Source organism: Pristiophorus japonicus, chromosome 13, assembly GCF_044704955.1.
Source record: "Pristiophorus japonicus isolate sPriJap1 chromosome 13, sPriJap1.hap1, whole genome shotgun sequence".
In the NCBI taxonomy this organism is placed as follows: Eukaryota; Metazoa; Chordata; class Chondrichthyes; family Pristiophoridae; genus Pristiophorus; species Pristiophorus japonicus.
The window spans coordinates 155,517,224-155,530,400 of record NC_091989.1 but is presented as its reverse complement, the minus strand read 5'-3'; the positions used below and the strand labels follow the sequence as shown (position 1 = coordinate 155,530,400).

The window sequence follows — 13,177 nt, the reverse complement described above, 5'->3', positions numbered from 1 at the left end:
CACAGAAAATTAAGTCAAGTCACTACAAGACTAAGTATCCTTCCAACGGTGTGATAAATGTTAATTACCGCCAATCAATCCCTCTGGCACTGAAAATTCACTATTAAAAACGTAGAGTCTCATTGCTTCAGGTTTGAATTGTTGGAGATTTCTTTCAAAAAAAACTTAAATCCAATCTTTCTTTTCTTCTATTTCACTTTCTGTACCTGATTTGACATTGATTTCACCATTATAAGTTAATATTCCTTGTTCAGACCTTGCGCTGTTCATTTCACAATCCTTCATAGAATCATAGAAGAATCATAGAAAAATTAGGACATGGTGTCTGTGCCGATCGAAAAAAAGCTACACAGCCTAATTCCACCTTCCAGCTCTTGGTCCGTAGCCCTCTAGGTTACGGCACTTCAAGTCCATATCGAAGTACTTTTTAAATGTGGTGAGGGTTTCTGCCTTCACCACCCTTTCAGGCAGTGAGTTCCAGACCCCCACCACTCTCTGAAATGTTTCCTCATCTTCCCTCTAATCCTTCTACCAACTATTTTAAATCTATGCCCCCTGGTTATTGATCCCTCTGCTAAAGGAAATAGGTCCTTCATATCCACTCTATCTAGGCCCCTCATAATTTTATACACCTCAGTTAAATCTCCCCTCAGCCTCTTCTGTTCCAAGGAAAACAATCCCAGCCTATCTAAATCTTTCCTCATAGCTAAAGTTTTCTAGTCCTGGCAACATCCTCATAAATCTCCTCTGCACCCTCTCTAGTGCAATCACACCTTTCCTGTAATGTGGTGAGCAGAACTGTACACAGGACTCAATCTGTGGTCTAACTAGTGTTGCATACAGTTCTAGCATAACTTCCCTGCTCTTGTATTCTATGCCTCAGCTAATAAAGGAAAGCATTCAGTATGCCCTTTTAACTAACTTATCGACCTGTCCTGCTACCTTTAAGAATCTGTGGACATATACTCCAAGGTCCCTCAGTTGCTCCACATCTCTCAGTATCCTCCCATTTATTGTGTATTCCATTGCCTTGTTACCCCTCCCCAAATGCATTACCTCACACTCAATCTGATTGGTGAAGGAGATACATAGTTGCTTTTCCTGTTCACTCAGATTACAGGTGCCCCGTATAGGGCGCCGCGTGATTTCCATCTTGCACTTCCAGCAACTTGCAGTGCCAAATATCATGGAGATTAAACGCCAAGGGCAAGTCTAACTAACAGTGGGCGCCATTCGTGACCGGTTACAGGAATGCTTGGGCCATTATATTTAAAGCATTACAGCTGGCATAATGGTAATATTTTTATCCTACCAGTTTGGGATGGTTTTTAACTCTGGTCCACTGCATATTTAAGATTTTTATTTGTAAATTATTTTTTCCCTCTTTTTTTTTTTGATCCCTTGGTTACAAGCATTACTCCTTAATGAAATAAAAACAGAAAATGCTGGAAATCTCACTGGGTCAGGCAGCATCTGTAGAGAGAAAAACAGAGTTAACGTTTCAGTTCGATGACCCTTCATCGACTCGTAACGTTAACTCTGTTTTTCTCTCCACAGATGCTGCCTGACCACTGAGATTTCCAGCATTTTCTGTTTTTATTTCAGATTTCAGCATCTGCAGTATTTTGCTTTTGTATTACTCCTTAATGATGAGGTTTGAGGTGACAGCTTAAGCCTGACATCTTTTCCTTTCCATCTCACTGGGTATTGGCTTAGCTTCCTCCCCATCACCAGTGCTGTCGGTGGATGTTCAGCAGCCTTCCACCTCCCCGGCTCCAGGGCCATGGGAACCACCAGAGACCATTAGAATAGGTAAATGAGCAGAGAGGCCTGGCCCTTCAGGGAACGCACCCAGGTGATTTCAGTTCAGTGTGATAACGAAAATTTGTTAAATCCAGAATGTACAAAATGTGAAGTAAAATGTTTTCTTTTTGGATTGGTGCAAATCTTCATTCTTAGTTATGTAAGGGGAACACCTGTGAGGTACTAGTGTTTGAGGCCATTCAGATGGTTGGTGTAAGGACTGGGTCAGGTGGTTGGTGTAAGGACTGGGTCAGGTGGTTGGTGTAAGGACTGGGTCAGGTGGGAGCAAGGTCTGTTGGTGCACTGAGGAGGGGAAGGATTGTTTAAGACAATCTCTCTCCAATAATTTGTTGCCTTGCAACTCTGGCAGCTGACCGCACTGCCACAAAGTGTGAGTTCATGCACTTTGGCAGAAGAAAATCAAAGAGCAAGTTATTATTTAAATGGAAAAAGATTGCAAAGTGCCGCTGTACAGCGGGACCTGGGGGTACTTGTGCATGAAACACAAAAGGATAGTATGCAGGTACAGCAGGTATTGGCCTTTATTGCAAATGGGATGGGGTACAAAAGCAGGGACGTCTTGCGACAGCTTTATAAGGTATTGGTGAGGCCACACCTGGAATACTGTGTGCAGTTTTGGTTTCCATATTTGCGAAAGGATATACTTGCTTTGGAGGCAGTTCAGAGAAGGTTCGCTAGGTTGATACTGGGGATGAGGGGGTTGACTTATGAGGAAAGGTTGAGTAGGTTCGGCCTCTACTCGTTGGAATTCAGAAGAACGAGAGGTGATCTTATCGAAACGTGTAAGATTATGAGGGGGCTTGACAAGGTGGATGCAGAGAAGATGTTTCCACTGATGGGGGAGACTAGAACTAGAGGGCATGATCTTAGAATAAGGGGCCACCCATTTAAAACAGAGATGAGGAGAAATTTCTTTGAGGGTTGTAAATCTGTGGCATTTGCTGCCTCAGAAAGCTGTGGAAGCCGGGACATTAAATAAATTTAAGATGGAAATAGATGGTTTCTTGAACGATAAGGGGTTGTGGGGAGCGGGCGGGGAAGTGGAGCTGAATCCATGATCGGATCAGCCATGATCTTATTGAATGGCGGAGCAGGCTCAAGGGGCCATATGGTCGACTCCTGTTCCTATTTCTTATGTTCTTATGAATGGTCTTCTTCACCATCCCATGCTACATCGCCCCATTCTTCTTCTTCCTTCTTCACTTATTCTTCCAGTGGCAGCTCCAAGAGTTGCCGTCTCTGGATGGCATAATTGCAGAGCGTACAGTAAACCACGCAAAGGCTGGAGAGTTCATGACTGTACTGTAGTACTCTTCCAGACCAGTCCAGACATCGGAACCTATGAGGATGCCTGTGGTTTGCTTATTGAGAGCTCTTGTTCTTGTATGGCTCTCATTATATCGGTTCTCTGCATTTGTGCTCAGGTTATTGACCCCAGGGTCATGAGCTAGTTGTGGAGGAGATGCCAGCCTGATACCCGCTGATCTGGGTGGAAGATGGGGAGGATTGAGGACTGGTGTAGTATGAACACATCATGGCTTCTGCCAGGAAACCAGGCATGTCCATGTCTGATCGGCAGCCTGTGGTCACACGCCAGCTGTACATTCAGGGAGTGAAACCCTATCCATTTATATAACAGGGGAGTGGGACTAGCTGAAGTGCTCTTGTAGAGATCCAGCACAGGCTCGATGGGCCAAATAGCTGCCTCCTGTGCTGTAACTATTCTTTGATTCTATGAAGACATGACTGGTTCATGACCGAGAGAATGCAAGGCCACGTGTGTGCAGTCAATTGTTCCCTGCACCCAGGGAAATCTAGTGATGTGGTCAAATCCGAGAGAGATCTCCTTGATTGGTAACCTCCTATGGGAAAGGTGATCTATTGCTATCCTCTTGGAAAAAGGACAACTGTCACCTGCCTGATACTGATGTCACCTGTTGTAGCCTGGCAGAGCATGTGGCATTGAAGTTGAAGGCCACCGTTACCTTTACAGCTACAGGCAGTGCTGTGCGTGCCCTGATGTTTGGCTCCCATTCCTATTGCAACAGGTGACTTAGGTCTGCGACTACCTGCCTGCTGAGGTGGAGCCTCTCATACACTGCTCCTCTGTCATATTCAGGTATGACATTCTGTTCAATTAAGACGTGCATCCAATAAGTTCTCCTGTCATCTTTCCCTCCCTTACCCTATTCTTTGAGCCTCCACTGTGCTGTGCTGCCTTACTTGCTGCTCCAGGTATGGAAACCTCAATGGAAATCCCATCATTGCCATATTTCAACAATTACTACAGCTAATGTCGTGTGACAGTGCAGTTGCAGCCAAAGGTCAGTTCTCGAATTGCTCTGTATGATCAAAAATGCTCATACTCCGCTAAAACAGCCAAAAAATAGCTGCAAAAACCCCAGCAGCCTAAAATGACTGTCCAGAGACTTGCCTTAATGGAGGTGAGGATCCCTTTAAGTACTGCTGTTTCAGTCTGCTTCCTGAGTACTCCAGCTATGTCTTGCTGGGCGGGCTTAAGAATGAGCGAATCAGAAAATCCCAGGCATCAATTTCCTAAAAGGATCCTAAATCAAGCGCAGAAATCCTATTTACATATTATAAATCAGCCCAGCCTTCATTTCGGGCGGCTGCCAGGGATGCCTAAGGAACGACCAAACCAATATGGCAGCGGCCGCATTTCCGGTGCAGGAATTCGCACCGCAAAATTGGTAGGTTTAACGCGCATACACCTGAAAAATGAGTATAACGCAATCGAATTTCTCCCCCTATAGGTCTATAGTCTAATCTCGGTGTTCTTTTGTAACCCTTTCTTATTTAGTGTCAAGTCACCCACCCTGCCCCGCAAATCTTCCAAACGCACTTTCATATATCCATTATTTTCTTTCTTCTTAACCTCTTTTATTTAGAAAATATTGACATTTTCACAGCAAAGGTATAAGGTAGTTGAAATTGTTGTATGTGCATTCATAGCTTTCAATTAATAAAAATAGATGTAGGAATTAAAAAGTTAATTGGGAAAGATTCTTATACTCCTCTAATATGCCAAAAAGTCTTTGGACTGGTTTGGTGCATTTGGTTTTAAGTATGTAGCTGTTCACATTTCCGCTAGATGTGGAACAATTTGATTATGTTGCATGTTAAATTCTATTTGTTGTGAATATCTTATGTGCTTTAATCTTGAAGATTTTATGCTGTTATGCTACAAAAGCAGGGCAGGGGCTGGGTATTCTGTGGCGAGTATCTCACCGCCTGACTCCCAAAGCCTTTCCACCATCTACTAGGCACAACTTTAACAGCAGACCTGTCTGCAAACCCATACTCAAGAGTTAGTATGCAGCAAAGGTCAGATTTTAAAACAGACAGCTGCTATGGCAGGCTTTCGCTGTGATCGGAGAATGCAGGGGAATAGTTTGGTTTCAGTGTAGCCAGATGGCTTCCTGATTTGGGGAAGAGTAACCTGTCCATTATGCTGTATTATTACATGAAGACAAGTTTCACTGGTTTGAATTAAATAATTACAATCATAACTGTTGCTCTGTATGTTCTGTGAAATAAAACAACTTAACAATTTGTACCTGGCCTCGTCTTACCAGATGTTTTTCAGTACGTCTTCAAAAGGTTTAGAGGGGTACGTGAAAGAACATAAATATCTGGTCCAGATCATAAGGATTGCTATTATTACACCCTAGGGTTATGCTCATAACTAGATATTGGGCAGGGTGAGTCTGTTCTGGCACTTAAAGCACGGTACGGGACCAACTGAAGTCACTGAACCCAAGAAAGTATGCAAGGAAAGATTTAACTTTGTAATAAGCAAGATTTGAAATTCATCTTATGTGGGATTTATTCGAACAGCCTGTGCAAATCCCCTTTCAGGTTCAAACCTTTGCTGCTATGGGTATGTTTATGTTTCAAAGAATGTGTATCTAAACAGCACTAAGTTTTGAAGTGCATTTTTTTTCCTTTATTTTTCATTCAGGATGGAACTTGTAACAGCAGGGTACCATGATAATTGTGTTCTGAAACTTCACTCTTTACCAATCTAATAAAGCGTCTTGTCTCGAGCTCTTTCATGTGACCTTGCCCTTTAACATGTTGACATTTTTACAATTTTAAAGCATTTGAAAGTTTACAATACTGTAAAAATAGTGCTTCGGTTTCAAAATATTTTCATTGCATTAATGTTTTTGATTGCATTAATTTAAAATGAAATGTAACTTGAACTTTATTGGAAGCTTAGGATATATAAAACCAGCAGTTTATGGATTTAAGTTTTAGTCCTTTTAAATTCAGCGTAGTTAATGACTTATTTTCTGGTGGAAAGTGTCAGGAATTAAATGCCCCATTATTAACTCCTGACGCACTCCTCCACGTGTATTGGAAACTGAAGCCTTCCAACTTTTAAAATGAACATGTTTCTGTCTGCAGATACATTTTCGGCACCTATGAATGAGTAGGAAAAAAAATCTACCGCATGAATTTCTCCTGTTTGTACCAAGACTGTCATAAATTCAAATCACAAGATTGAATTAAACCATAAAAATCACCCAATTTACAAATACTTACAACTCTTCACCAAAAAGAACCTTCTTCCCAGTTTTCTTCCTTTACCAGTCATTGTTCCTTATCACTTGCATTCCCATCATCTTCAAAGACCAGTAGCTCATGGGGTAGTTTCTTGAGCACTGACAGCCCCTTGGCACTTTGCCTCAGTGGCCATTCTTCACGTAGTCTCTTTGACAGTTACCATAACCAACTTGGATGAGGTATCAGAGGACAGCCATGGAATTGTACAATAGTCTATGCCTTTAGGAGAGGAGATGAGTGAACTGGAAGGAATAAATACATATGATCTACCACCTGGCTCACAAGAAATTTTATAGATACTCTAAAGGAATACTCCAGATGGATGTCTGTGTGAAAGATGGAGGTTAGGGTGTAAAATTGAAGCACATGGGATTGGGAGTAATATACTGGCATGGATTGAAAATTGGTTAACTGTCAGGAAACAGAGTAGGAATAAACGGTCTTTTTCGGGTGGCTGGTGGTGACTAGTGGGGTACCACAAGGATCAGTGCTTGGGCCCCAGCTATTCACAATATATATATATATTATATATATATAATTTGGATGAGGGAACCAAATGTAATATTTCCAAGTTTGCTGATGACTCAAAATTAAGTGGGATTGTGAGTTGTGAGGTGGATGCAAAGATGCATCCACGACGAGTTTCAACACCGCCTCCAGTGCGCCAGCGCAGCCTTCGGCCACCTGAGGAAGAGAGTGTTCGAAGATCAGGCCCTCAAATCTGGCACCAAGCTTATAGTCTATAGGGCTGTAGTGATACCCACTCTCCTGTATGGCTGAGACGTGGACCATATACAGTAGACACCTCAAATCGCTGGAGAAATACTGCTAACGATGTCTCTGCAAGAGCCTACAAATCCCCTGGCAGGACAGACACACCAACGTTAAGTGTCCTCGATCAGGCCAACATCCCCAGCATCGAAGCACTGACCACACGTGACCAGCTCCGTTGGGCGGGCCACATTGTTCACATGCTTGACACAAGACTCCCAAAGCAAGTGCTCTACTCAGAACTCCGACACGGCAAACGAGCCCCAGGTGGGCAGAGGAAACGTTTCAAGGACACCCTCAAAGCCTCCTTGATAAAATACAACATTCCCACCAACACCTGGGAGTCCTTGGCCAAAGACCGCCCTAAGTGGAGGAAGAGCATCCGGGAGTGCGCTGAGCACCTCGAGTCTCGTCACCGAGAGCATGCAGAAAGCAAGCGCAGGCAGCGGAAGTAGCATGCGGCAAACCAGACTCCCCACCCACTCTTTCCTCCAACGACTATCCCACTGACAGAGACTGTAATTCCCATATTGGACTGTTCAGTCACCTGAGAACTCACTTTTGGAGTGGAAGCACATCTTCCTCAATTTCGAGGGACTGCCTATGATGATGATGATGCAAAGACACTGCAAAGCGATTTAGATAGATTGAGTGGGTGGGCAAATACATGGAAGATGCAGTATAACGTGGATAAATGCGAAGTTATCCACCTTGGTAGGAAAAACATAAAGACAAAGTATTATTTAAATGGTGATAGCTTGTGAAATGTCGATGTATAGAGGAACCTAGGTGTCCTTGTACACCAGTCATTGAAAGCAAACATGCAGGTGCAGCAAGCAGTTAGGAAGGCAAATGGTATGTTGGCCTTCATTGCAAGAGGATTTGAGTACAGGAGCAAGGATATTTTACTACAGTTATACAGGGCCTTAGTGTGACCACACCTGGAGTATTGTGTGCAGTTTTGGTCTCCTTACCGAAGAAAGGATATACTTTCTTTAGAGGGAGTGCAGCGAAGGTTCACCAGACTGTTTCCTGGGATAGCAAGACTGTCATATGAGGAGAGATTGGGTCAACTAGGCCTGTATTCACTAGAGTTTAGAAGAATGAGAGGGGATCTCATTGAAACGTATAAAATTCTGATGGGGCTGGACAGATTGGATGCGGGGAAGATGTTTCCCCGGCTGTGAAGTCTAGAACAAGGGGGTCACAGTCTCAGGATACGGAGTGGGAAATTTAGGACTGAGACGAAGAGAAATTTATTCATTCAGAGGGTGGTGAACCTGTGGAATTCTCTACCACAGAAGGCTGTGGAGGCCAAGTCACTGAATATATTTAAGCAGGAGATAAATAGATTTCTAGACACAAAAGGCATCAAGGGGTATGGGGTAAAAGCGGGAATATGGTGTTGAGATAGATGATCGGTCATAATCCTATTGAATAGCGGTGCAGACTCAAAGGGCTGAATGGCCTACTACTGCTCCTATTTTCTATGTTTCTATGTATTTAAAAATATGAGTTGAAAATTAAACAGTAACAAAACTAAGTGAAATAAATGACTGATCAAAAATGTTCAATCACGTTTCCTACTTCATGGCATAGGTTAACGATTTTAAGATTCTGGCATGCCATTTGATGGCTCTTCTGAGTACAGAGCATACCAAATGGCAGTTACAAGTATAGGTTGTATCTGCATAAAAATGTCTTGTTTTCTTAATATTATTTCTGAAAATAGAGGATTAAATGGGCAATTTGATTATTTTTAATTTTTAATGATTTGATAGTCCAGATCAGTATGGTCCCGTTCAACGAGGAAGGAGGCATTGTTGGATCTGGTTCTAGGGAATGAGGTGGGTCAAGTGGAGCAAGTGTCAGTAGGGGAACATTTAGGGAACAGTGATCATAGTATCATGAGGTTTAAATTGGCTGTGGAAAAGGACAGGGAGAAATCTAGAGTAAAAATACTTAATTTGAGGAAGACCAATTTCAGTGGGTTGAGCATGGATCTGGCCTGGATAAATTGGAATCTAAGATTGGCAGGTAAAACTGTTATTGAAAAATCGGCTGCCTTTAAAGGGGAGATGATTCAGGTACAGTCGAGGTACATTCCAACGAGAGGGAAAGGTAGGGCAACCAAAGTCTGAGCCCCTTGAATGACAAAAGAGAGAGAGTAAAATGAAACAGAAAAAGGGGGCATATGACGGATGTCCGGTTGAGAATACAAGTGAGAACCAGGTTGAATATAGAAAGTTCAGAGGGAAAGTAAAATAGGAAATAAGAGGGGCAAAGAGAGAGTATGAAAATCGATTGGCAGCTAACATAAAAGTGAGTCCAAAAGTCTTCCGTCGGCATATAATGGTAAACGGGTAGTAAGAGAAGGGGTGGGGCTGATTAGGAACCAAAATGGAGACCTATGCATGGAGGTAGAGGGCATGGCTGAGTTACGAAATGAGTATTTTGAATCTGGCTTTACCAAGGGAGAAGATGTTGCCAAAGTCGTAGTGAAAGAGAAGGTAGTTGAGATACTGGATGGCACAAAAATTGATAAAGTGGAGGTACTAGAAAAGCTGGCTGTACTTAAAGTAGATAAGTCACCAGGATCGGATGGGATGCAACCTAGGATGCTGAGGGAAGTAAAGGTAAAAATTGCGGAGGTACTGGCCATAATCTTCCACTGCTCCATAGATACGGGGGTGGTGCAAGAGGACTGGAGAAGTGCAAATGTTACACCCTTCTTCAAAAAGGGGTGTAAGAATAAACCCAGCAACTACAGACCAGTCAGTTTAACCTCAGTAGTGGGGCAGCTTTTAGAAACGGTAATCCGGGACAAAATTAACAGTTACTTGGACAAGTGTGGATTAATAAAGGAAAGTGAGTGCGGATTTGTTAAAGACAAATCATGTTTAACCAACTTGATTGAGTTTTTTGATGAGGTAACAGGGTTGATGAGGGCAATGCAGTTGACGTGGTGTACATGGGCTTCCAAAAGGTGTTGGATAAAGTGCCACATAATAGGCTTGCCAGCAAAGTTGAAGCCCATTGAATAAAAGGGACAGTGGCAGCATGGATACAAAATTGGCTAAGTGACTGGACCAGAGAGTAGTGGTGAACGGTGGTTTATCGGATTAGAGGAAGGTATACAGTGATGTTCCCCAGGGGTCAGTACTGGGACCACTGCTTTTCTTGATATATATTAATGACTTGGACTTGTGCGTACAAAGCACAGTTTTAAAATTTGCAGATGACACAAATCTTGGAAGTATAGTGAACAGTGAGGAGGATAGGGATTGACTTCAAGAGGACATATACAGGCTGGTGGAATGGTCAGACACATGGCAGTTGAAATTTAATGCAGAAAAGTGTGACGTGATACATTTTGGTAGGAAGAACGAGGAGAGACAATAAAGGGGACAATTCTAAAGTGGGTGCATGAACAGAGACTTGGGGGTGTATGTGCACAAAGGTGGTAAGGTTGCTTGAGAAAGCACTTTAAAAATAAAAGCATACGGAATCCTAAATAGAGGCATAGAGTACAAAAGCAAGAAAGTTATGAACCTCTATAAAACACTAGTTCAGCCACAACTGGAGAATTGTGTCCAATTCTGGGCACCGCACTTGAAGAAGGATGTAAAGGCCTTAGATTGGGTGTAGAAAAGATTTATAAGAACGGTTCTAGGGATGAGGGACTTCAGTTACGTGGATAGACTGGAGAAGCTGGGGTTGTTTTCCTTAGAGCAGAGAAGGTTGAGAGAGATTTGATAGAGATGTTCTAATTCATGGGGGGATCGAGACAAACTGTTCTCATTGGCAGAAAGATCGAGAACCAGAGGATGGAGATTTAAAGTGATTGGCAGAAGAACCAAAGGCGACATGAGGAAAAGCTTTTTATGCAGCGAGTGGTTAGTATCTGGAAAGCCTGAAAGGGTGGTGGAGGCAGACTCAATCACGGCTTTCAAAAGGGAGTTGCATAAGTACCCGAAGGAATAAATTTTGCAGGACTACGGCGAAAGGGCAGGGAAGTGAGATTAGCTGAAGTGCTCTTGCAGAGAGCCGGCACGGGATCGACGGGTCGATTGGCCTCCCTCTGTGCTGTAACCATTCTATGATTCTATGAATGTTACACCTACAACTTTAACTACTGCTGCTGTCTCGTGAAACATTCACACCCCTAGGTTTACACATTAGTCAAATTCGGCTTAAGGTGCAACTGTATTTAGACACTGGTTTTGCAGTCAGCACTTTCCTTCTGGTTCCATAGTTTCCTTTTGCTACCTTGCTTACATTTATGCAAAATAAATGGCTGTGTAATTTTGGAGGCAGTGTACATCGCCTGCTTCCCCACTAGGTCATCATCATAGGTGGTCCCTCGCACGAGGATGACTTGCTTCCACATCAAAAGGAATGAGTTCGCAGATGTTTCGATGAAGGACCCAGTCCTAAACTCGAGGGATTTTTTTTAACGTGTAGTGACCGTTGCACATCAGCCACCACACGGGCTTGACAGAGTTCGGCCTTTATCCAGTGGCAAGGATTAACCAGGATGACTGGGGACCTGCTCTGCTGCACGGACCTAGTGTGCGCACACATTGCAGTGTGGGCTGGCCCGTGTTGCCCCTGGGCCCTCGGCTCTTCTGGGCAACACCATTTGCCGCACCTCTGCCACGATCTCTCGCCGCTCCTCCACCACAAACATTCGCCACACCTCTGCCATGACCTCTCACCGCACCTCTGCACCAAACATTTATCACACGTCCACTCCGATCACTCGCTGAATCTCAGCCATGATCCATCACCGCTCATCCGCCCTGACCTTCCCGCTCCTCTGCTGTACCTGGGCCCTGCTGATGTTCCTGCCCATGCTCCAAACAGCGACCTGGGTAGTGTAGTGTTGACCACTACACAAGGTGAGGTGCCACACAACAGCAAGACACCCCTCCTACAGAGTGATTGAATGATAAATAGTAACGTTCATAGCTTGGACTTTTCAGTCCCAGTTAAAAGTCTTATGAATATCATATACTTTGGTTAAAATGGACAATCATTCTCCCTCATATCCCAATGGTTTAAATGCCAAGGAAAGGAAATTGCAGATTGATTTTGAGTTTTGCAGTACTTTTATGGCTCTGAGCCATGGTTTTAATCACTACTTGGCAACTGCTCATAGGAACTTCTCAAGGGGAGAAGTGAATCAATTTACTTCTGAGACACTCATACTGAATTGCTTAATTAACATTACAGTTTCTGCCTATTAATGTGGACATTCAGTAAGTATACAATACTTTACTTTAATTTCAATTTTATAAATGGTGGATCCACAGTACAGATGTAGAAATACAAATTGACACTTTGTTGCATGTGTTGCGGAGATTAATCTTATTTTAGATTTGTACTAATTTAACTCTTGAGATTTATAGTGGTAAATTATTGACACTGAATCTAAACTTAATCTTATCTGCAGTGCACTTAATGACAAATTAAGTTACTGTATGTGCATTATCTATATTGTTAGCTTCTCATCACTGTGTACCTATCAGAAAAACGATTAATTTGAGTAAACACTTGGAGGAGAATTTTCCGGGGGTCAGGGGGCGCGATCGGTTGTGGGTCAGGTGAGATAGTGTTTTGCAGCAGCAGCAGGTTGTGACCCTGTTGTCAATCCACCGCCATGCGCCTTTACCAAATGTTGGGTCTGTCAGCGCTGAGCAGACCTGACACACAGTGACGGGGGAGGCAATTCAGGCCATTTTGATCTTAAGAGGATGAACAACAATTTTGAGCTCACTTTCAGAATTTACCAGGTTGCCCACGGGGTCTATGGTGCTTGGGGATCACGTCTGGTAAGCAGGCTAGGATTTAAATGGCCATGGAACCATCTCCTTACTTGACAGCTGGAAATGTGGTATAAAAGTTCTCATCTTTGAGGATGTAACGAACAAGGTGGATAAAGGGGAACCAGTGGATGTGACTTCCAGAAGGCATTTGACAAGGTGCCACA

At 43.2% G+C, this 13,177-nt stretch overlaps 1 protein-coding gene and 1 long non-coding RNA gene across 6 annotated transcripts in view; one reads left to right on the top strand and one right to left on the bottom strand.

The window, feature by feature from the left end:
• The window catches only part of piezo1 (piezo type mechanosensitive ion channel component 1 (Er blood group)), a 416,932-nt gene that overhangs the window by 134,296 nt on the left and 269,459 nt on the right, over positions 1–13,177 (top strand). The gene's annotated exons all lie outside the window — the stretch shown is intronic.
• LOC139278919 (uncharacterized) overlaps positions 1–13,177 on the bottom strand; it is a 53,495-nt gene that overhangs the window by 27,067 nt on the left and 13,251 nt on the right. For both annotated transcript variants that reach the window (XR_011596379.1, XR_011596380.1), the window contains exon 2: positions 6,394–6,656. This is a non-coding gene — a long non-coding RNA (uncharacterized lncRNA). The remainder of the gene's footprint in view (positions 1–6,393; positions 6,657–13,177) is intronic.